This window comes from Eleutherodactylus coqui, chromosome 4 (genome assembly GCF_035609145.1).
Source record: "Eleutherodactylus coqui strain aEleCoq1 chromosome 4, aEleCoq1.hap1, whole genome shotgun sequence".
NCBI lineage: Eukaryota > Metazoa > Chordata > Amphibia > Anura > Eleutherodactylidae > Eleutherodactylus > Eleutherodactylus coqui.
Genome location: NC_089840.1, coordinates 215229850 through 215255167, shown reverse-complemented (window position 1 = coordinate 215255167; position 25318 = coordinate 215229850). Strand labels below are relative to the sequence as shown.

At 44.6% G+C, this 25318-nt stretch overlaps 1 long non-coding RNA gene across 1 annotated transcript in view; it reads left to right on the top strand.

Annotated features, from left to right (window-relative positions):
- Nucleotides 1–2013: 2013 nt before the first annotated feature.
- Nucleotides 2014–25318, top strand: part of LOC136624864 (uncharacterized) — an 81313-nt gene continuing 58008 nt past the window's right edge. The window contains exons 1-2 of the long non-coding RNA XR_010792462.1: nucleotides 2014–2149; nucleotides 4882–5059. This is a non-coding gene — a long non-coding RNA (uncharacterized lncRNA). The remainder of the gene's footprint in view (nucleotides 2150–4881; nucleotides 5060–25318) is intronic.

Below are 25318 nucleotides of genomic sequence, written 5' to 3'. Positions count from 1 at the left end.
ACCAATACCTCGTACTTATTATGGCAATTCCATCTGCTTATGCATGTGGGGATGCTTGGTGAGTGCCTGAGTTATTGTCAGTCTCTGTTAGGTCCGTGGTCACTTACCCTAGTGGAAGATAGGGAGAGGAGCTAATCTCTGGTAGTTACCTGGTGTTCCCTATCTTTGGGTCACGTTCGTGTGGGCCCGGTGCTGACTTGCCCACATGAGCGTATCATAATGCCCCCCCAGTTTCAAAAGAGGAGCATTATGTTGCGCTGTGTTGTGTTATGTTAGTGATAAATTATGTTAGTACATGTCTTTGTCCAGGTGTGATGTGTTACACAATGTTATGTTAGTAACATGTCGATGTTGCTTTATGTTGCATCATGTCGCACTATGTTATGTTGCATGATGTAATGTTAGTGTCACGTCTGTGTTAGTTTCAATTTTGGTTTATGTCTATATTCTGTCTTATGTCTGATCCACCCGTCCACTAGTTGTTGGATGCCTGGTTCTTGTTCCATATGTCTACTTATCCATTGGTGGGCGGACGCCCGATCCGTATCCTGTTTCCTTTGTCCATTGGTAGGCGGACATTAGGGCCTTGTTTGTCTATCTGTTTATTCCGTTCTGTATCTGTTCTACCTGTCCACTAGTTGTTGGACACCCGGTTCTTGTTCTATATGCCTAACCATCCGCTGGTGGGCGGACACCCCAATTCGTATTCTACCCCCTTTGTCCATTTGTAGGCAGACATTAGGGTTTTGTTTTGTCTGTTTGCTCCTTAGTTGCAGTATTCTGTCTCCCCTTGGACCCCCATGCAGTCCTCATGGAAGAAAGTGGGGTTGTACCTTTCGGGATGAGTGCTCCGCTGTGAGGTGGGTTCAGTCTGAGGGATTCAGAGTGCCCTGCTCTGTCTAAGTCCTGTTCACAGTTTACTTTTTGCTTCAGTTCCCTGTGTGGATGTACCTGTGTTTTAGGCCTTCTCCTGCTGTACGTCCAGTACTAGGCCCATATGGATAAGTCCTATGAGGCGTTGTGTCAGTAGGAGTCGTTGCCATCTTTTCCCCTCTGGGCTTGTGCACTTTTCCTTGCAGACTTCTGTGACTGAGGCTGGTTGTGTAAGGCGCAGTGATGCTCTCTATAGGTGCACTATTTGTTACTCATCCATATTTGCCATCTTTGCCTTGGTGTCAGGTCATTTTCAGTTAAATCCTGTACACGTGTATGGTTTGGAGTCGTTGCATACATTTTTTTTTTTTTATGCCTTAAGGGTCCAGAGGACCCTTTTTTTTTAAAGAGGAGGTACTGTTATGGTTGTGCTGTGCTGGAATCTGTTTCCCTTAGTCTGTCTAGCATAACAGCTCCACAAGTGGTTGGTTTAGCTGGCTGGGTGTGCTTTGCTCTGGTCAGCCAATCCCCAGGGTATGTGCTCATATATCCCACTCATATATGCTCACGAGCTCCTTTCAGCATCTGCTGGGTTTTCAGGGTGAGCAGTCATGTTTCCTTGTCTGTGCAGCTTGCTGTGGGATTTGTGTCTTGCTGCCTTTGCGGTGTAGGTTGCTGTGTGAATTGTGTCTTTTTTGTGGAGATTTCGGTTTGATTGGTGTCTTGTTGTATCTTATGTGTGCAAGTCTGGCTTCAGTTGTCTTGGTTGTGTAGGGACCTGCAAGACAACGAGGAGCTTTGAAGTGGCTTGTGGGCTTAAGTATCGTGGCCAATACCTCATACTTATTATGGCAATTCCATCTGGGGATGCTTGGTGAGTGTCCGAGTTATTGTCAGTCTCTGTCAGGTTCGTGGTCACTTACCCTAGTGGAAGATAGAGAGAAGAGCTAATCTGTGGTAGTTACCTGGTATTCCCTATCTTCAGTAACGTTAGTGTGGGCCCGGTGCTCACTTGCCCACACGAACGTAACAATAAGCTATCACGTGTATACCTGATTATTAACAGTATTTCTGACCACAATGCCACCTGTAGTATGCATTTTACTTCAGTTTACCCTCTCTAAGGTTGCAAACAAATAAGTGGAATTGTGGGGTTACTAGAAAAGTAAAGACAATCAAGAAGGATTCCTTTCAAGTCCTGGGTCAAAAAAGGCCAAGGAGGGAAAAAATGGGTTGCAAATCCCACAAAAAAAGTGAGCAACAAAAAAAAGTAGAGGTGGGTATACTACCAGATTGTAAGATATTTAACCTGAGTTCTTATATCCTATCTCCTGCGAAGGAGACTTTGTTATGGAAAGGATTAAAATTTGCTTCCTCAGCCCCTTTGAATTATTTCAACCCCTTTATTGCTAAAAAAAAAGTATTTTCTGGAAAAACAAAAAGGTAATAAAAACCTGGATTGGAGGAAGGAAAATATAATCACATCATCATTAATGTGAAGCACTAAACAAGAAGCCCATGATCCAGCGTTGACGTCTGCCTGTCTCCTTCCTGACTCCAATTTGGCAATTGGAATAATGCCCGCATCAACAACCCCTTTGAAGTTATTAATTATTATAACATGTAATATTGTATCGCTCAAGAAAGACATCCAGACCCCTCTTGTACTCTTTTATTGGATTAGCCATCACCACATCCTCAGGCAGAGAGTTCCATAGTCTCACTGCTCTTACAGTAAAGAACCCCCTTCTATGTCGGTGTAGAAACCTTCTTTCTTCCAAACATAGAGGACGCCCCCTTGAGAGGTATGGGGCCAAATTCAGACTATTCTGGATTACTAGATGCTGGATATGGGTGAGATATGGCCACTTATCTCTGATTCTCCTGATCTAGATGTTAAAATAATACCCTATATGATACAGGTGAAGTGATTACATTATTACACTCTCTGTCTCCATCCATTGTTGCTAGGCTAGGCCTTTAGAGGGGCAGTCCTACTTTTGACAAAGTCCATCTGTCCATCTTTGCCCCTAAATTGACCTTTTAACCTAGGAAATAGATTTCTATTAGGAAATTTACTATATTGCGCCATAAACTATCTGTATAGTTACAAACTGTGTATTCCATAATCTGGTCCAATTTGGGTCTTACATTTTTTTATATGCTGATGATTTTTGTGCTAATGTTTACATTGAAGCTATGCAAGCTTATAGATGGTATAAAAAAATGGATCTTTCACACAATGAAACATAGTTATCCCTCTTTGATCTACTAGAAAGTTAGGAGGTATAGCTAAATGACAGTGCAGGAACTCTGAGTGGTAAGTATTGTCAGAGGGCAAATTAGCAATTATTTATTTCACAGAGCGCATATTCCGTTATATTTAACTTCAGAGGGCACAGTGGTCATTATTATCTATTTTAGGGGGACACAGTGGCAATTATTGTGCATTTCAGGGAGCACAGTGGCTTTTTAATTCTGGAACAGAAGTGTACATTCACGTTAATTTCAGGGGACATAGTGAACCCAGTTATTCATTTCAGGGGCACAATGTATATTATTTTTTTACGGGGACACAATGTATATTATTATTAATTTAACCCTTTCCAATCCACTGTCTGACGTCTAAAGACATTATAATTTAATGCTGTACAGCTCTGATGTTGGAAGACATTCATCGGGTTTCTCTTACTGTATATTGCCAGCCTCTCTGCTGTCGGAGCCTATCCAACGTGTCACCTCATGCAGTACTGCCTTTAGCCAGCAGATAGCGCCGTTGCATAATGGCAAAAAAAGAATAAGCCCCCTAGGAAAACGAGGATACAAATTGGACTGGAAAGGGTTAATAGATCAGAGATACACACAGTGGGTGTCACTATTTTCAGGAGGCTCAATTTGTGGCATTATTATATCCAGGGGGCACGGTGTATTCCAGTATTATATTCAGGGTCACAGTTTGTGACAGTATTCAGAGCTGGTATGGTAAAAAAGAGTGAGGGTCTGCTGCAAAAGTTAGGAGCACAAGACATCTGTTTAACAACCCTGCAGAATCAAGACGTAGGTGGAAGAAGTCGTAGCGGTATGGATCAAATGGAGAAAAAAAGGAAGGAGAATGACTCCAACCAGTGAGTCAATGGATGTAACCGTTAATTCTGTCTCTGACTGATCTGTCCTGTAGTCACTAGTAGAGTCTGCAACGAGATGATGTCTGGCACCTTTCTAATTTCTAAAGAAACTCTCAGCATATCTTTAACCTTTATACAGGTCATATTAGGAACTGTAGCTTCACATAGTACTAACTTCTATAGCTCAGTCTTACTTGGCAATTGGTTTTATCTTCTTATTACAGTAAGAATAATTTTCCATAACATTCTACACTGCAGGCTTCTCAAAAACAAAATATTTTAATATTCTGAAAAAAACAATTTGGGATTTGGGCAGCAGTCCCCCAGGGGAGTTATGGAGAAAGGCATACATCCTGACCCATAAAATGAATGTTTCTAGCAGGATGCAAGAACTCAACGATAAAATTTTAACACGATGGTACAAGACTCCCTTTGGGCTAGCTAGGATTTACCCCCAGTATCCAGATATGTGCTAGAGGTGCCTACAGGATCGGGGGACACTGATACACCTATGGTATTCTTTACTATACTTTTTCTTCTCCTTCTGCTATGTGGAGTTATCTTTCCCATCTCTATTTCTATGCTCCCCGGTCCTACAGGGGGGTCATAGGAGAGTTAAAGCATTTTTATAGGCCCACAAATCTGAACATTAGTGGCAGACAACATATTTGAGAAAACCATGAATGAGCACGAATTGCGAGCATGGACTGCATTCAGAAATGTGGTACAAAACTTTTTGGGGAACACGAAGGCTGCAAATTACACCATTTTAGTCGACGAGATGTTGGAATCCTATAAACTGCTTGGTTGCAACATGAGCATCAAAATTCACTTCCTCATGCTCATCTAAATTACTTTACTGACAATCTTCGTGATTTTACAGAAGAACATGGCGTGCATTTTCATTGGGATATTAAAGTGATGAAAAAGAGATATCGGGGAAAGTGGATGCACATATGATGGCCAACTATTGTTGGATGTTGAAAAGAAACTGTACGGACGAACACCAAAGAAAATCCCAAAAGAGGAAATTTCAAGGAGAGCAAAGGGCTAAATGTTAGGTATGTTTGCATTTTTACATGTTACAAACGTTATCATATATGAATGTCATTAAAAAATTAAGTTTTTTGTAATTTTCACATTTTTGTGATTTGTAAAAAAAATTGATATGATATGGGATTTTTTAAGGTGATTTTCGGAATTTGCGAACAAAATCAATTTCGATACACCACTTCACTTCAAAAAAACAAAACCTTGCATTTCCGTGTTATATGGGGACAGTGCTCGAGTATACCAAAAGTAGTGAATTTACACCAACTGTGTGAACGAATATTCTCTGCTAAAGGGACTTACCTGGTGCAGACGGCCTTACACATCACCTTTGTGGATCCACAATGTGGAGACCTGCAGGGCCTGGCACCAGTTAACAATAATGGTTCCCGGGAATAACAACGGAATAAACAAAAATGAAAAAAAGTCATGCACTTCTTAGGCCTAATGCCATGGACGGATTTTTGCCGCGGAATACAAAGGGGAAGTCTGCCTCCAGATTCCACAGCAATAACCCTATGTCAGGGCTTAAACCCACAACCTCTTGTGTTCCAGTTGGCAGCTCTTTCCGCTAGGCTATCCAGGACTTGGACAGTTCCCTTGCTGAAAGCTAGCCTTATTCTGTATTTCTTAGTGACCTAGTTCCTGCCCCCTGACCCTGACACAGGCCCTGTTCCTGATTGTACTTCCTATATAAGCCTAGCCGGCTCGGCTACTACACCTGTGGCTCCAATCCAGCATTGGTAAGATGCAACACCCCATATAGCATGCTATGGAAAAATGATTCTGCATGTACACAAGCGGAAACCAATTGTGGTTTCCGCTTACGGATGAAAAATTGCAGCATGCTCCACTTTACTGTGGTTCCCGTACAGGCAGCTTCCATTGAAGTCAATGGAAGCCATCCGACTCGCAGCCCGTTCACAGTTGACACGGTGCATTCCGCACGAAAAGCAGGAGATTTTAAAAAAAATTAAAAATCAGTACTGCAAATTTGCGCCAGCACGACGGTCAGCACATCAGTAGTACAGAAGAAAGAAGACACGGACAGGTATGCAGGGTCGCTAGCCGCGGGCATGGGCGGATTCAATGCGTGAACATGAGGCCTTAGGGCTCATGTCCACGGGCAAAATGTGATTTAAAATCCGCAGCGGATCTCCCGCGCGCGGATCCGCACCCCATAGGGATGCATTGACCACCCGCGGGTAGATAAATACCCGCGGATCGTCAATAAAAGGCATTTAAAAAAAAATGGAGCATGAAAAAATCTGGACCATGCTCCATTTTCATGCGGGTCTCCCGCGGGGACGGCTCCCGCGGGCTTCTATTGAAGCCTATGGAAGCCGTCCGGATCCGCGGGACACAAAAATCAGATTTTACTCACCCGCTCCGGTTCTTCTGTTCTCCGCGGCGCCATCTTCTCTCAGCTGCGGCCGGATCATTTTGCTTCGGCCCGGCGCATGCGCGGGGCACGTCACCGACGTCATCGTGCACATCCGCCGAGCCGGAGAATGAAGATCCGGCCGCGACGAGAGAAGATGACGCCGCCGCGAAGAGAAGAAACGGAGCGGATCGGAGGTAAGTTTATTCTCATTTATTTGCATTTTCAGCGCTCATGTCCGCGGGGCAGGAGGGACCCGCTGCAGATTCTACATGTAGAATCTGCAGCGGATCTGATTTTCCCCGTGGACATGAGGCCTTAAGAGAGCAAAAAAAGTTGTATTGCTTCTAGTATTATAATTAGATGACTTACTTAAATGAGAGGTCTCCTCCATTGAGACCCCCCTGTATGGAATTGATAGTCCAGGCAATCATCTCAGCAACATAGATCCTCCAAGATAAGTCCAGCGGAAATCCAAGCAGCGTGATTATACAAAGTAGATATCATTTATTGACACATATAAAACAAAAAAAGCATCATGAATCAGAGGTATGACATGAGCTAACAGCAGGTGCGAAATAGGTAGTCTTCTGTAAAAACCATGGATCTCACACGTGATGCTGGATTAACGGAATTTTACAGCATGACCTGTGGCTTTAGATAATCATAGTCTAAATTGTATAAACTATAGAGTACAGTAGTATACCTTATAGGAACAAGGGAATACATTAGAAAGTCATAACTGAATTCCCCATCTATAAATCACATGCTTCTCATGAAGGACGGGACTCTACCTTGATATGAAGTCTATAATTGTTGTTCTCTCTGAAGGGGAAGTCCATTGTATTTAGTTTAATTACTTTACACGATGAGTCATTCCGTGATGACAATAAGATTAATATGGATAAGCCCATGACTCACTTGCTCATACTGTGGAGGCTGAAAAATTGCTATATGTGAAAAGGTTGTACAGTACGTTGGGGGTGTAGAGGTTTTTTGCATGTAGTTGTGGAATGTTGTAAGGCGTAGCTGCACAGATTTATCTACGCAATATCGTAACACTGGAAATTAGCCTCAGGTTGTGTTCTCTATGTTCCATAGGAAGTGAATGTGGTGTGTCTGTCATTTACCAAATCTTACATTATAAATCTAAAATCATAAAAAATAACTATTATTAAAGAATAAGATATAACTAAAAACAAGGGCTGATATCATAAAAAAAGACAAATAATACAAAAAATTCACTGCACAACTAATAGATCAGGGACAATAGACTAAATAGTCCCAGATCAATTAGTCACTAAAAAATAAACTCATGGGAAACCACATTAATCAGACACAAGTAGCCATAGATTACCCACTGTTAGTTGGTCAGTTTGCTGAGAATCAAAGCACAACCTCAGAGTAAAAAGCAGGAGGGACATTGTAAGTGAATCCCCAAATCCAAATTGAAATATATTGTTCCTCAATCTACATGAGAGAACATAGAAATATGAGAATCACAGTATAGCCAAGGGCTCAAAACTCAGTCTGAGGTAGATACCTCGAAATCAAAAATGACTTGACTGTAGATGACCTCACGCAAGCTAAATATTATGTTTGAAAGTAGAAGAAAGCTCAGTAAAGCCTCCCGCCCACGGCCATGTCGGAATCCGCTATCGGAATATCACAGAGGAGTGCGACACGGCGCCCAACAAAAACCCCATACTCAACTCTCTGGATCCGCCGTGAGAGTCCCGTCCGACGAGCCGATGTGCATGGTGGGTGGTGATGCGCTGGCGAGGGCTGGTTAAATTGAACCTAATAGCTGATGAATACCGCTGCGGATTTCTGCCACGTGAAACAAGATGGAAATTCGTCCATGGGAATTAGCCCTAAGAAATCTCAGAAACTCAGTAAAATAAGAGTTTGATGCGTTTCCCCAGTGCATCAGCACTGGATCATTAGGAGAAGGGTTGACATATAAACTGAAAGAACTGAAACTAGACACAGGTAATGTATTAATTGGCTAGCTAGCACAGAATATTTGCAAGGAATGTACTAGTTGCCTAAACAGTGCGTGTGCTGAAATAAATCAGACAAAGAAACCCTCGCACATGTGCAAGATATTGGAACTGAATAGAGCAAAATGCCAAAATACCTGCCCCTAGTGGCGATGATATCAAATTAAGTTTCACTCAAAGGAGGAGAGCAATCACAACCTCAATAAATAAATAACAGATACATCAGATAATAATCCATAATTAGGAAGGTAATTGGATAGAACTAAGTGAACCAGAATAGCCAAGACATGTGGTTAAGACACTAGATTCCAGTGATGTTAGGGAACGCATATGCAGATGAAAAGAAAATATGCACAGAAGCATGAGACTAGATACATGGGTCAAAAGACAACGTCTCAATGATGCCATGCGGGTGACAACAATTTAGTCTAAATATCTGGGCAGTTTCCTTCTGCAATAGGCTGCCTGCAGATGGTTGGGTCAGATCCGGCAGCGAGAATTCTCGCCACAGGACCCGACCCAAGCGCCTGCAGAGAGCAGCGCGCACTCACCCGCTCCCCGCGGCTCCGGCTCTTTCATGAGCCGGCTGCCGGGCAGCCGGCACATGCGCATACCGGAGTCGGCGGCGGGTGAGTGACATTTCTGTGCGGGGCTCTGCGAGCCCTGCACAGAAATAGAGCATGCCGCGGTTTGTTTGCCGCGCGAGATTTTGCGCGGCCAAACCGCGACCGTCTGCATAGGATGGCGTTTGTTAATGCAATCCTATGCAGGCTTCCAGCGGCAGAAATCCCATGGGAAATCCCGCAGCGGAATTTCCGCCCGTCTGCAGGCGGCCATAGCCTCCTATTTAGATCACCCTTCAGCCAGCATTCTCTCTCTGTTGGAGGGGAGAAGGAGGTCAAATATTTGGGGACAGTGATCATGGCAGATGCTAACAATCTCTTTGAGAAAAATTATAGACCTCTCCTGATGGCTCCTGAGGCAGACCTAGACAGATGGAGGACCCTCTTCTGTCTTGGTTTGGAAGGGTTAATGTGGTCAAAATGAATTCCCTGCCTAAATTCTTGTATATTTTTTAGACAGTGCCATAAAACTCAAGAGGTCATTTTTAACCCAAATAAAGAAATCAGTGATGAGGTTTGTTTGGGGTAGCGGCAGGCCCAAGCGGAGATGGAGGGCTTTTATTTGCCCTAAGGAGTCAGGAGGCATGGGACAAAATTTCCCGTTATACTACAGGGCTTTGCTCACTAAATGCATTTTAGACCTATTACACAATAGGGTGCATAAAATTTGGGTAGAAGCTGAACAGGATCTAGCCCTATTTAGGGAGCTAGGTTGTCTCTGGCTGACAAGAAGAGGAAAGCATAGGAATCAGGGGATGTCCCCGTTTTTGGAAAGTCTAATTAGAGCCTGGATAGGGCCTACCACCAAACAGGGGTTGATATCGCGACCGGGACCTCTACCCCCGCTGGTGGGTAATCCAGACATCCCAGCCTTCTTTCAGGGCTCTGCCTTGACAGCTGGACTGGTGAATCTGGTTCCCAGGGTTCGGGATTTGCTCATTGGCTCTAGGCTTAAGCCTCTATGAGAGATTTTGAAGGTGGGGGGCCCCCTGACCGCAGCGTGGTACCAGTACTTACAGCTTTGTCACTACATTAGGTCCTTGGGCAGTTTGCAACACCTAGGGCAGGCTATGACCCCTTTTGATAGTCTGTGCCTGATGGCCCCCGATAACATGATGAAAATCTCGGTTTTATATAAACTGCTTTTGAAGGAGGACACCACGGAGGGTGGCAGGTCACTGGAGCTGGCTTGGTAGTGGGATTTGGGCAGCAATCCCCCAGGGGAGTTATGGAGAAAGGCATACATCCTGATGCATAAAATGAATGTTTTTAGCAAGATGCAAGAACTCAACTATAAAATTTAACATGATGGTACAAGACTCCCGTTGGGCTAGCTAGGATTTACCCCCAGTATCCGAATATGTGCTAGAGGTGCCTACAGGATCGGGGGACACTGATACACCTATGGTGGTCATGCCCACTAATCTGATCCCCAGTCAATTTGTTGTATATTTTGACATTTCCTTTGGCTACACTGTGATTCTCATATTTCTAAAATCAAGTCTAGTTTTCTCCGATCATTATTTTTATATTTCTTCAAATTGTCTGTAGTCAATATACTCTACAGAAAAATAAATAGGAAATTTGAAAGAGAAGGCTTGCTTTGCTATGCTTTTAGAATGTGTTAAGGAATAACGGAAATAGCAAGTACCTACATAATGTTAGTATTAGATCTGCCTATCCATGGGAGCAAAAACGATAATAACATCACTGAAAGGTCTACTGAAAATTCACACATCCCCTCATTTGTACAGAACGTAGCCATTATAGGGATTCCTCTACTGTTGACTTTATTGATTCTGAAATAAGCCATCTATTGTGCAACTGTTTAGAAAGCAATTACCTAATGCATTGGTCCTAGAAGGTACAATAGTTTCAGGTTACAATATATCAAACTTACAATGACTTTTGCAGAGCCATCATAACATACAACAGAAAAAGCCATAAACAATACTGATCTGTAGCGTATATGACTACCAGACAGAACCAGCAGGTCTGCATGGACATTTCACTAATAAAGCACTATCTAATCACATTGAGGGCAGGTACAGCAGACCAGTGGACACAGTACTACTGAAGTATATAGGCTGATTGGCTCATAGCACCTCTCTGCATTACAGTCAGCGGTATCATTTAAAGCTCCCGGGCCCCAATGCAAAATTTGTAACAGGGATCAAACCTGGGACCTTCTGCACTCTAGTTGGTGACTCTCCCTATTAAGCCATCCAACTTGGACAGTTCCCCTACATGACTCTAGCCTGGTTCTATGTTTCCTGCTCATCTAGTTCCTGCCATTAATTGTGACGTCTTATAAATGCCTGGCCCTGACACTCCTCCTGATTTTTATGCTCCAAGCCCTGATCAGCTCCACTTCTGCCTGCTCATCTGAGACCTTCTGATATCGCCCCCTGGCTTCCCTAATGACTATGCTAATTGCCTCCTCCATCTGTACTGCGAACTGAGACCTCACGTTGCATACTCCTGGCTCTTACCTTGCTACTCTCCAGATCTGCAGCTACTATACCTGAGTGCCTGAAGCTGCTACAGTTCACAGTACAGATGGAGGAGGTGCATAGCGTAGTCAAAGGGGAAGCCAGGACGTTTGCGTAGTCAGCGATGGAAGGTCTCAGTTCCCTGTAGAGATGGGTGAGGCAGGTAGCAAAGTATTGAAACACTATACGAAATGCATTAATCATTAGCACTGAGCTGCCCTTTTGACCCCTCCTTGACTGAAATCTTTCCCACCAAATTTGTGTTTTCTTCACCTCTTGCCCTGCTCTGGGTGGTTTTGGGAGCCAGCTGGTAACCGCAGCTGAGTGGCTCTAACCCCTGACCAATGAAACCTTGATGCTTGGGCAGATGTTCACTTCTGCCTGGCAGCATCTGTGTCATATTATTTCCACTTAAAATTTATCTCTACATGTTTTATTGAAATATGATCTATAATCCTGTGTAACTTAACCCTTTCCAATGCACTGTCTGACATCTAAAGAAATTCTGATTGAAGGCTGTACAGCTTCCGATGTTGGAAGTCATCCGGCAGGGTCTTCTTACTGTATATTACTGGCCACTCTGTTGTCGGGTACCTTTCCAGCATGTCCAATACTGCAGTACTGGCTCTAGCCAGCAGGTGGTGCCATTGTATAATGGCAGAAAGAGAAAACCCCCTAGGAAACCATGAATCCAAATTAGGATTGCAAAGGGTTAAAGCATGCAATTCGTACAATGTTTCCATATTTTTGTCCACTATCTGTACATACCTTATGCGATTTATAATACTGACATCTTCTTATGTGACAGACGAGCCTTTTGAATCCCTCAGATGTAAGGGGCTCACCACAATGTGTTAATGTTGCTATAGAGAATAATGGGAGAGATGTGCCAAAAATTGCACTAAAATCTTAGCATGCACTAAAATGTGGTGCAACAATATGAGCATGCTCACTGGATATTAAGCATTTGGTTGATGCATTGGTGTAAAAAGAACTAGTTTTGTAGATACAAGGATTGTAAGAAAGGCCAGAAAGTTGAGTTGGCAGGGAAGTAACTTGAGACCCTACTATCTAGGACAGAGAGGCACATGATTGACTGGCGCCGGCAGAGAGGTGAGGAGAGGAGCAGAGAGTGGCGCTCGCAACCCCAGATAATGCTGCAGGATTGCTTGGGTCAGTAGAAACAGCAACTCCTGGGCATCCAACCATGAGCCCAGCCTCAGCTAATACTTTAGGTGTGCAATCACTGAAAAAGAATATTAAAAAACTTACTTTATTTGATTCAAAATGTAAAAAAATGGACAGACTAGATAACATATAGTAAGGGTGGAACCCTGGTGTATGGATGGCCACCAGAGGGTTGAACACCCTGTGACCTATTCACCCTCAACAGTACAGTACTGCTAGCCCAACGAGTCTGTGTTTGTGTCACAGTATGGACAGATGGGTTTCAGTCTATAATGCTGTGTACTGAATAAGGTGAACGGATGGCATTCCTCAGGAGCCAACAATTTGACTTTCTAAACTTACAGATTATCGCGGGAATGTCTCTATAATCTGCTTAAATACTAGGTGTATAAAGTACTGATGGTGCCAAGTCAGTCAGTGGAGAAGCGCTGTTTTTTATATTTTATTACATAATAATAACACTACCAATTTTTATTTATTTTTTTCTTATTATGTAATTAAATATATAGAAAAATAGCGCTTCTCCACTGACTGACACCAGGGTTCCACCCTTACTATATGTTAGCTAGTCTGTCCATTTTTTAAAATTTTGAATCAAATAAAGTTAGTTTTTTTATATTTTTTTTTTCAGTGATTGGATATAATAATTTGAAAGAATTATACTGCCTCTGAGTTTAAACTTTAGGTGTGCGCACAAATCAGGACAGGAATAGTTAGTCAGCAGGTCTGCTGTACCAAGCACTCCTGGCATCGAGAGAGATTGAACTTTGAGAGACATTTGGCGCACTTGAATGATCGTAGAAAGATCCATATTTTGGGCCTGGGATACTGTATCACAAGAAAAACAGGAAAAAACGGTATAGGTCTTTGACCTAAGAGACTGTGTTTTATACTTTGAGCTCTGTATTCTTGTTAAATGAGAATGGTATTAGTAAACTAGTGTGGATATTGCTTAGAAGGTACTACTACGTTATAGTTGATAGTACATTGGGTCTAGATAATTAAAGGGGAAAGTTTAATCACTTACTCATTACTAGTTCATTGTTCACTTTTAATTCTAAGTTCTTAAATAAATATTGTACAACTTTAGTTACTCCATCTGCTGCATCCTATCCTGAAACTTGCATTGCCATATCTAAACTTGTGATACAGACACAAGGTTAAATGAGCAACTGCTACCTCTACAACCCACAGCTATGCTCTTGTATATCTATGACAAGATGAGTTGCTTCTTTAGACACCAAGAGAGGGTAGCTCCATTTTATTATTACTTAACTCTGTGTATTGTGTGGGACCTTCAAGAAGCCTATATCTTCAAAATACTGAATAGTTAATGGTTTTTCGGCCTCCGAACAGCTTTTTCTGACCTTTATTCAAGGACTTAATTTATCTGTTTTAGTTATCAGATTCTAAATAGGAAATGCAAAAAATGCTACCATAGTGCAAGCATCTCCGAATTATAGACAATTACAGAAGTAAGATAAGTGTTCACCTGAAGCGCTATGAACCAGCGCTCATAATGTGGAAAGGAGAGACAGCTGCAACCCTTGCACCACAGGATCGCTGGGACCCAGGTCCGAGGATATGGAACAGATGCGCAGGAAAAAAGGATAAAGACCGGTGCTGCTGTCCAAGTACACAAAAGAGGAAGATGGTTTTGGATTGCCTTCATTCGTACATGGACTATGCATTACAGAACTGAACTACGGCCTTTGATAGGAGTGGCGTGATACCATATAATCATTTAAAACAAAGGCAGGACTCTGAGGTCTAGAAAAAAAGGCATTGGAGAAAATACTCCTAAAAGGAGATGTCTCACCTGGTGTGATCAGTCTACCCTAGGTAGGTAGATGGTCACACCTTAGTCCAGGTTGGCTTGAAAATATATTAGGTCCACCTGGTAGGAACCCTTCGTCTTCTTGAGACATCCAAGAAGGGTGGAGGACACCTCATATATGGGTAAGAACTGGAGTGAGAAAAAAATTCCAGTGCTCCAAGGCTTTGACGACAATAAAAGCAAGAGAATAAAATTGTTACCATGCGGCGTATTGCTGATGCTGTCAAGGATCTAATTATTTCCCATCCCGCTCCCGCAACACTTAATGAGGCAATGGAATTGGCAGTAAAGGCTGACAGGAGACTGAGATCTAGAGAAAAGGAACGTCAGGCATGTAAGACTAGGGAGTCCTGCAAACTTGACACATTGGGGTTCGTCCTGTCATAATCCCTTAACTACTACAGCCATGCAGATACTGTACTGGTCCCTGAGTATTTGTCGGATTTTGAGGACGTATTCTCCAAAAAAACCTGTCTGAGACTTTGCCTCCCCATAGGGAGTGGGACTGTGATATTGATCTAATTCCCGACAGTCCCATCCCTAAGGGAGCCATTTTTAATTCGTCGGGGCGTTGTTTTTCGCCAGGTTTAATTTCGTCATAACATATATCCCAGGAGAGAAGAACGTGAAGGCAGATGCCCTGTCACGGAGTTTCGGGGCGCCAGAAAGTGAGACTATGACTTCCGAGAATATCTTGGCACCTGGGGTGGTGGTGGCAGCCTTAGAATCTAATTTCATATCTCAACTACAGAACTGTCAGCAGGACACTTCTTCGGGGGTGCCGGAGGGCAGATGGTTTGTGCCAGAGACCTTACGTCTCAGAGTCATGGAAGAATCTCATGGAAGAATCTCTTGTCGGTTTTCGCAGGCCATCCTGGGTTTCAGGGGACCTTGGATCTTTGTTCTAGACACTTCTCGTGGCCAGGCATGTCTCAGGAGATCCGCGACTTTGTTAAGGAATGCTCTGTCTGTGCACACAATAAAAGTCAGTGGCGTCCTCCGGAGGGTCCTCTGAGACCATTACCGGTACCTTCTCACCCGTGGTCGCAGTTATCGGTAGATTTTATCACCCATCTACTGGAATCCCAGAAGTTCACCACTATCTTAGTGGTTGTCGACCGGTTCTCAAAGATGGCACATTTTGTGGCGTTAAAGAAGCTTCCTTCAGAAATAGAATTTGCCAAGATTTTTGTAAAAGAAATCATTCGCCTACATGGGGTTCCCCAAAACATTGTATCTGATCGCGGGGTTCAGTTGTTGATTTCCTTCTCGTAAGCATTCCACCCACAAAACAATGGTCAGACTGAGCTCATCAGTGGGCAGAGTTCCTGCTGTTGGCAGTTTGCACTAAACAACCGCATTTGTTCCTCCACTGGGATATCTCCATTCTTTTGTGTATACGGTCAGCATCCTCGCTTCCTTACAGACATCACTACGCCATCTGTCTGTCCTGCAGCTGACATCGCCACAGATACGTTACAGGGAGTATGGAAAGAGGTACAGAAAAACTTGGAAGCAACGGGGGCTCGTAAGCAGTTGTGTAGTGGGAGAAGTCTGTCAGTATCTGAACCTTACAGGGTGGGACAGAAGGTATACCTGTCTTCTAGAAATCTCAAATTAAAGGTCCCGTCTTTGAAGCTGGCGCCGCGTTACGTGGGGCCCTCTGTCATCACATGTGTGGTGAACCCTCTCGCCTATGAACTGGCTTTGCCAGCTACATGGAGGGTTCACAGGGTGTTCCAAAAGTCTTTATTGAAACCTTTTGTTCCTTTGGTGAGGGAGGCAAGTAGGCAGTAACAGGGGTTGCGGGTAAGTTCTAGGGCAACCCAGGCTGGCGTATCATCGGGTAGGATACCGTAACAAAAATCAAATAAAATTTCACTTACTTTGCAGGGGGGCCACCTTAAACCAACTGTCAGCGTGGAGTAAAATCTGAAGCCACAATTCTAGTCTAACACCATTTTATCTTAAATAAATAAGTACAGGAAACTGTAATGGGACACATTTCAGAGGCTCAACCTCTTTTATCAAAGATGCTCGATAAAGGGAAGTGAGCCTCTGAAATGTGTCCCATTACAGTTTCCTGTACTTATTTATTTAAGATAAAATGGCGTTAAACTAGAATTGTGGCTTTGGATTTTACTCCACGCTGACAGTCAGTTTAGGGCGCTCTTGGATTTTAGGTGGGTTCTCTATCCTAGGCCCCCCTACAAAGTTAGTGGAATGTTATTTGGTTTTATTCTCTTATCACATATTGCTTTTATGCTTTTCAAACCCCTTGGAGCGCTGGAATTTTTTTCTCACTCTGGTTCTTACCCATGTAATCACTTGTCAGCTTTCCAATAAACAGCAGATTGGCTACTATAAATCTCTCTTTTGATTTATTGTATAGTGGCGAAGGCAATTTAGGGAATTACACATAGGGGATTTTTTTGCAATTAGTCTTGCCAGCGGCAAACACAGATCACGGTTTGCCTGTAGTACATAAATGAGTATATGAGGGTGCTAGCACATATTGCAGCTAAGCTCAAGTAATTGCTTGCAGATTACTGCTGATTGCCTTCCTTTACTTGGTGAATACAGGTGAAGCACAGCAAGTGGCAGTAAACCGCGCAGTTACAGCAGGTCAGTACATACCCGTATTCCAATATTGAATAACACATTAGTTTATGTCTATTCCTTATATAGAACGATCATATTCCACAGTCCCTGTCCACAACATAATTTCTCTATCCTAAACTAACCACATGCTAATTTATTCTATCCATAGAACATCCTTTTTGCTAATACCACTTTAAGGGTACGTTCACATATAATGAAAATGCAGCTGAAAATTCTGTGGCACAATCCACAGCATATCTGTATGAAAAACAGAGTCAAAATCCTCAGAATAAGTCACCAATTGCAGATTGACTGAGGTCTGCCACCTAGGACCCCCACCGATCAGCTGATGAGAAGAAGCTGTGAACAGCCAGATCTGTCAAAACGGCATCTGCAGAGCAGTGGCCAAGTTTGGTAGTGCAGTTCTCGCCAATTGAAATTAACGGGAAAGAACTGCACTTCCAAACTGGGTCAATATGCTGCAAACAGTGTTCTGAGAGTTTTAGCAGTCTACAGCTCCTTCCCATGTAGTGGACCCCTGCCAATCTGATATCGGTGACCTATTCTGATGATAGGTCACCCATAGTTTTTGCCCAGACTGTACCCCTACAGACCCTTTAAGTCTGTAGGGGTACAGTAAGATTCTACCAACTTCGCATAGTATTTCACAGTAATTTTTGCCCACTGGACTGTAATTTACAGAAGTCAAATGTCACAGATTCTTGACTGAATTGAGATCTGGACATTGCCTTGCGTTTTGTAGAATATTTAGCTTGCTGTTAATCATTCCTATGTTTGGCCTTATACTTGGGATCGTTGTCTTGCTAGAAAGTAAACTTTCTCCCAAGCTTTAGCTCTTTAGTAAACTAATGTGAGTTATCTTCCACTAAATTGCTTTATTTGGCACTAATCCATTCCTCAAAATTAATAAAATGATCTCTTCTGAGGAAATCTCACATCATTATATTGCCCGCCCCCTACTAGGATTAGAGTTTACTGAGAAGTGGGAAGAGATGTTTTTTAACCTCAGACAATTTTTTAAATTATGACCAAAAATATCAGTTTTTGTTTTGTCTGACCACAAACTCTTTTCCCACATTTCCGCTGAGTCACTCTGACAAACTTCACATGTACTTTATTGTGGTATGTGGCTTTACTTTAAGCTACTTGCACACAGTCAATATTTCTGATTGATTTTTGTACAGAAAGTCAGAGTAAAAAAAAAAATCACAGCATGTCCAATTCTTGTCTGATTCTTGGACGAAAATAGCACATATACATGTGCAGGGTCCTGTACATCCTACAGCATATGGATAGGACGTCTGCTATCTGATGCGAGTTGCGCCCAAGAATACAGTGCCATTCTACAATACAGTACAGTGCTTTCAGAGCTCGTTATATGGTTCACTGGTACACCCGCACTCCAGTCTCATGTAGATATGATACAGCTTCCTTATACTCAGGGGTGCCCGAGGCAAAATGTTAAATAGCTTCCTCCCCCCTGCAAAAAACCCACTCATCTTAGGGCTCCTTTACACGATCGTGTTGTTACATTATATCAATCTGCCATAGGTTCCCTGTCAGGACCCGCGGCTCTCTGGGGCTCTGTGCCTGCACCCCTGGTCCTGTCACTCAGGCTGCTGGGCTACGGTACAGGGGAGCCCCGGTCCTTGTGACCTCCCCTTGCTGCTGAGGACCCAGACGCCGGCTCTGGACGCATGCTCCCGTGCTCAGTGGGTGACGCCTGGGTATCAGGTTGCTGGGGATGCGGCGGATGCCGTCCCCATTGCCATGACACCCTGATTAGCATGCTCTGCACTCACTGCTAATGTCTAGGTTTCTGCGCTCGCTGCCTTGTGTCTGGGTCTTGCTGCTGTCAGGCTCCCCACCCCAATCAGCTTCTGGGCGGGAGTTCTGACAGCATTTAAACCACCCAGTTCCTTATGAAGATTGCCAGTGTTTGCCTTGTCTCCAGCTGCACCTGCATACTTTCTTATTTGATACCCTACTTTGACCCACTGCTTGGACTTGACTACGATTTGCCTGACCCTTCTGTACCGTGTTCCTTCTCGTTACCAACCTAGATAGCCAGACCTGCTTTTGAGCTCAGGGTCAGCCCCTTCTGTTCTGATGACAGTGTCTAAATCGCGGGTTACGCTGCCAGATTTTCTTTTTGGTGAGGGGAGACAGTTTTTTGCCTGCAAGTTGTACTTTGACCTGCGACCCTACTCTTCTGACACAGAATACCAGAGAGTGGGAATCGTGATTTCCCGCTTGAGAGGAGACCCTTAAAATTGGGCCTTCTCGCTACCCTCTGACTCTCCCACCCGACAGACTTAAGACGCTTTTTTTCCTGTTCTGGGACAAATCTATGATGAGCCCGACCGTGCTGCCTATGCTGTCTCCCAACTGCTGTCTTTGCGCCCGGGTCGGAAGGTGGCGGAGGATTACTGCTCCCATTTCAGACAATACTGCATGGAGTCGGGGTGGAATGATCCAGCCCTCATGAACTTGTTCTTGACCGGCCTATCTGAGGACCTCAAGGATCTGCTGGTTGCCCATCCGGAGACTAACACCCTAGGGCAAGCAAAGTCGCTTGCCATCTGAGCTGACCGACAACTGAGGGCCAGACGTTCCGTTGGGACTAGTCCGGTCCATCCAGTCATCTCCCCTGTAGACCAGCCCACTTCACCTCCCTCCGCTGAACCCATGGAATTGGGTACGATGTCACCTCAACAGCAAAGGGAATACCATCTGAAGAAGAACTTTTGTTTCTATTGTGGAGAGTCAGGTCATCGGATCGCTATCTGCGGACGTAAGCCTCGTCAGGAAAAATATCTGCTCCTAGTCCGTTTTCGGGAGGACCATCTAGGAGCCAAGGTACCCCCAGTTGTGTCTAAGATGTTCTTGCCCTGTGCCTTGGAATTTTGTTCTTTCTCTTGCAGGGCAAGCCTTTGTGGATTCCGGTGCCGCAGCAAATTTTGTTAATTTTGATTTTGCAGCTCTGATTTCTAGTTCTATGGTACGTTTAGATCCTCCAATTCAGGTTTCAGGGGTAGACTCCACTCCATTGCATGCTGGTCTCGTCAGTCTAGCTACCTCTGAGCTTAAATTTACAGTAGGAGTGTTACCATGAGGTCAGGAACCCTGGGTGGCAGTGGCACAGTTCGCTGCGGCATTCTGGGATGGTGTTGCGCCCACATTCGGGTCGTCGATGCTGTGCTCCAGTGTGCGGGCACGGCATGTGGCGCGCACGTGCCTGCTATGGGAGGCGCGCGCGCTCTATCTCTGTGAGTTATAGTGGCTGGCTGGGAGCTCCGGTCAGCCAGCTGGATTGGTCTCTGCCCAAGGGGCGCAGACTCCTAAATATAGTCTGGCAGCTGCTGATAGCAGTTGCCAGTTATTGGTTCCATTCCCTGTGTGCTTGACCTCAGTCCTGTTCCAGTGGAAATTACCTTGTCTCGATCCAGCTCTGCCTGTGTTCTGTGGTTTTCCTGTTGTGTTGGGTATTTCATCTGCCTAGCCTGCCAGTACTAGTAAGTTGTCATCTGCATAGGTATGGCGGTTCCTCCCTGTCCTGCCACTAGGCAGCGTAGGGTCAGTGTTGGCGGCCTGGACCTGTCCACCTTTGGGGCTACCTCCAGGAAGGGACATTGGCGTGGGTGAGGGTTAGGGAGTCCCTTGCCGTGCGTACCTGTGCACACTAATAGTACTGTAACAAGAAGCCTTGCATACCGAATTTTGCACATTCCTCGTCATGAAAGACTTGTCTGTGGACAATGTTTTAGGGTTACCTTGGTTAAGAGAACACAACCCTGTTATAAATTGGGACACGCTGGAGCTGGTCAAGTGGGGTTCCGGGTGTACCAATCACATGGGTATGGTAAACTAAGACACCTCTGTCTGTGAGGGTGCTGAATTAACAGGCTATATCTCTGGTTTTGCTGACCTTTTCTCTAAGAAGCTCTCCAAGGTTTTGCCTCCCCATAGAGAGTTTGACTGTAAGATTGAGCTGATCCCTGGGGCCAAACTCCCTAAGGGTCGGATCTACAATGTAACCGTCCCCGAGAGGGAGTCCATGAAGGACTATATTCAGGACAGTTTGGTCAAGGGGCACATCCAAACCTTGGAGTCTCCCACAGGCGCCGGGTTTTTCTACGTCGAGAAGAAGGACGAGGGTCTTAGACCCTGTATTGACTACAGGCAGCTCAATAAGATAACGAATACGGTCTTCCTCTCATCCCCGACCTCCTCAATCAGGTTTCCGGGGCCCAGTGGTTTTCTAAGCTCTACCTAAGGGGAGCGTATAACCTAATCCGTATACGGGAAGGGGATGAGTGGAAGACGACCTTTAATACACCTCTTGGCCACTTCGAATACCTCCTTATGCCTTTTGGATTATGTAATGCACCAGCTATTTTCCAGGGGTATATGAATTCCATTTTCCAGGACATCATGGGTGTGTTCGCAGTGGTATACGTGGATGATATCCTAATCTTCTCCTCTGACTGGGAGACTCACCGTGCCCATATATGGACCATGCTGACTTGCCTCAGGGCTAACAAATTGCTCACTAAATTTGAGAAATGTGTTTTCGGTGTCCAGAAGATATCATTCCAGGGGTATATCATTACATACTAACTACTACTGTAAGTTCATTAAGAACTTCACTGTGGTGGCTAAGCCTTTAACAGATCTCACCAGAAATGTGAGTACCTAGTCTTCTGATGCACTTGCAGCCTTCTCAACCCTGAAGGCTGCTTTCTCTTCCGCACCTGTCCTCATCCAACCAGACTTATCCAGTCCATTTGTGGTGTAGGTAGACGCCTTCGAGTTTGGAGTGGGAGCAGTACTGTCTCAAGTTCCCTCCACACTCATGAATCTTAGACTGTGGGCCTACTTTTCCAAGAAATTCTCATCTACTGAACGAAATTATGACATAGGCAACCGGGAATTACTTGCTATTAAGTGGGCGTTTGAGGAATGGAAGCATTTTCTGGAAGCACCATGCCATCAGGTCACTGTGGTCACTGATCATAAGACCCTCATCTATTTAGACTCTGCTAAGAGGTTGAATGCTAGGCAGGCACGTTGGGCCTTGTTTTTTTCATGGTTCAATTTTGTGGTGACTTATAGACCCAGCTCAAAAAATGTTAAGACGGATGCCTTGTCCAGGCGTTTTGGTACCCTGAAACCTTCTGAGTCTGAGCCGGAGACTATTATCTCCCCCGGGGTGGTTCGCACTGCAGTCTCTTCCGACCTTTCACCTCATACATGCTGCTCAACAATCAGCTCCTGAAGCCCTTCCGGAAGGCAAACTTTTTGTTCCACTGTCCTTGAGGTTGAAAGTGTTAGAGGGGACGCATGCTTCAGTCCTCGCTAGTCACCCCGATATCAGGAGTACTTAGGAACTACTATGCAGGATTTATTGGTGGCCTCATATGGCCAAGGATGTCCAGTGATTGTGTCTGCATGCACGGTTTGCACAAGGGGGAAAGAATCCCAGGAGACGTCCTCAGGGTCCTCTTTCCCCTTGCCCATTCCATTCAGGCCATGGTCCCATCTGTCCATGGACTTTACAACTGATTTGCCTGCCTCGCTTGGGTAAACGGTCATTTGGGTTATAGTTGACCGTTTTTCTAAGATGCACTCGCTGCCTTATGTCTGGTTCTTGCTGCTGTCAGGCTCCCCGCCCCAATCAGCTGCTGAGGAGTTCTGACAGCATTTAAACAACTCAGTTCCTTATGAGGATTGCCAGTGTTTGCTTTGTCTCCAGATGCACCCGCATACTTTCTCATTTGATACCCTACTTTGACCCACTGCTTGGACTTGACTACGATTTGCCTGACCCTTCTGTACCGCGTTCCTTCTCATTGCTGACCCGGATAGCCAGGCCTGCCTTTGTATCATTTGTTTCTGTGTTTGTCTGTAGGTCTGACTCCAGCCCTGTGTCCCTAGTCAGGCTAGGGACTGTTGCCCAGTTGTCGCCCTAGGGCTTAGCCTAGGAGGGCAATAGGTAGGGACTGGGGTTGGGGGTAGATTTCAGGGACTTCCATATACCTGGACCTCAGTTCCCTGACACTACCATGCTGCCAATTACACAAATATTGCACAAAATATGTGCACAATAAAGAGCACACCATGTTCTATTTTGGTGCATATTATGGGTACATACATGCCAAGATGTAGCCAGTCACCAATTTCCTTGCAACAAGTATGCAATGTCATTGTCTACCTGCTGCATGTTGCACGACTGAATTACAGTCATGTACAGCCAATGTTACAAGTGTTCAAAGCGTCAATACACAAGATACCCAACATACATTTGAACCACTGAGACTTGTCTGAAGTGACAGAGTAAGGATGGTTTACATCTGTGTCGGATCCTGCAGCTGCATGTTCTGTCACAGATTTGGCCCTAAAGCCTGCCAGCTGTGCGGAAAGCGGGCGGACCTCAGTATAGTCGATGGGGTCCAGTGGGCGCTGTTCAGTTTTGTCCAGAGACAAAACTTTTCAGCTTCAGGGATTCCCCTTCTCTGCTTCCTGAACAGAGCAGGCAAGCAGAATCTTCAGCGTAAATGTGAAACCACCCTAATAGTGCCCCCAGTAGTAGCCCTAATAGCAGGTGTCCCTTTTTTTTGCCCAAACAGTCCTTTAATGGCCCCAGTAGTAATAATGACCCCCATAGTGGCCCTAATAGTAATAGTGTCCACCTTAGTATTCCCAGTATTAATAATGACCCACATAATGGTCCAAGTAGCAATTGTGCTTTCTATAGTGGATATTCGGCTGGGCAGCAACCCAACAAGCAATTAACTCACTCAGTTTGCAGCTAAAGTCCGCCGGTGGCCACCACTGTTGTAATGAGTCTATGACGCCTAAACTCTTTGCCCAGTACCTGTGTTTCTGTGTGACATATTGGCTGGCATCTGCGTGCAGGAACAAAGATGCCAGGTGGAGAGGTCAGGGGTCACAGACTGATTACAGCAGTGGCTGCTGAAGCCGGGCTGCAGCTGCAAACTGAGTGAGCTGTTTTCGGGTTCCTGCTAGGCCAGCTCGCAGCTGGCAATTATTTTTTTCAAAGCCATTAATATGGTCAGTTAAAAATAATTGCAGGCCACATGGCAACCCAATGCCCCACTGAGATTCTGCAGACTGCCACCAAGGGGTGTTGCTAGGTTCTTAAAAGATTGGGGACACAAGCCCCGAAGCCAAGGGTGTAACTATAGGGGATGCAGGGAATGTGGTTTCACCCAGGCCCAGGAGACTTGGGGGGCCCATAAGGCCTCTCTTCTCCATATAGGGAGCCCGGTACTATGAATAAAGTATTATAGTTGGGGGCCCTTTTACAGGTTTTGCATTGGGGACCAGGAGCTTCAACTTACTCCTCGGCCCAAGGCATATAACCCTCTCATCCCCCCTAAAGAAAATTACATATATAGCTGCAATATGATAACTGCAGCAGAACAATTGCTGGGTTTGTTTTAAAAACTGCAATAAAACCCAAGTTGAAAACAATTTTCAAAACACTATTTTTCTGCAAGTATACAGGAATGCTTCCCCCGGTTCCCCAACACAGCAATAGTGCCCCCTTTTATGTCCCTAAAATAATACAACTCATTTATACCCCAACAATAAGCACCCTGTAGAGATGAGGTCCCAGTTCGGAGTTCCTAGTCTTAAACGGTACGGGCGGGTAGCGTAGTAGGGCAAGGCAGAGGTCGGTGCACAGGAGCAACTATGAAGTACAGAGGAGCAGGCAAGTGGAATAGTCAGGTAAGTCAGAGGTTAGTACACAGGAAGAACTATCTTTTGTAAGATGAGCAGGTGAGCGGCTTGAAGTACAATAATTGGCAAGGAGGGAGGAACAGGACCAGGTTTATATAGGAAGACTCATTAGGGAAAACACAGGGTGGAGACAGTCAGGGAAACACAGGAACAAGGGCAAGGTTTTACAAGGAAGCTATCCAGAGGACTGATAGCTCAATCAGAAGAGACGCTGCCTGGGACATATGAGCTCCCACGTTTGAGTCCCGATGCCCCCTTTACGCCCAGATTAAAATGCATTATTTGTGCCCACAAAGTAATAAGCCTCTTTTATGCCTCTGCAATAATGCCTCTTTTTGCCGCTACAGCAATATCCCT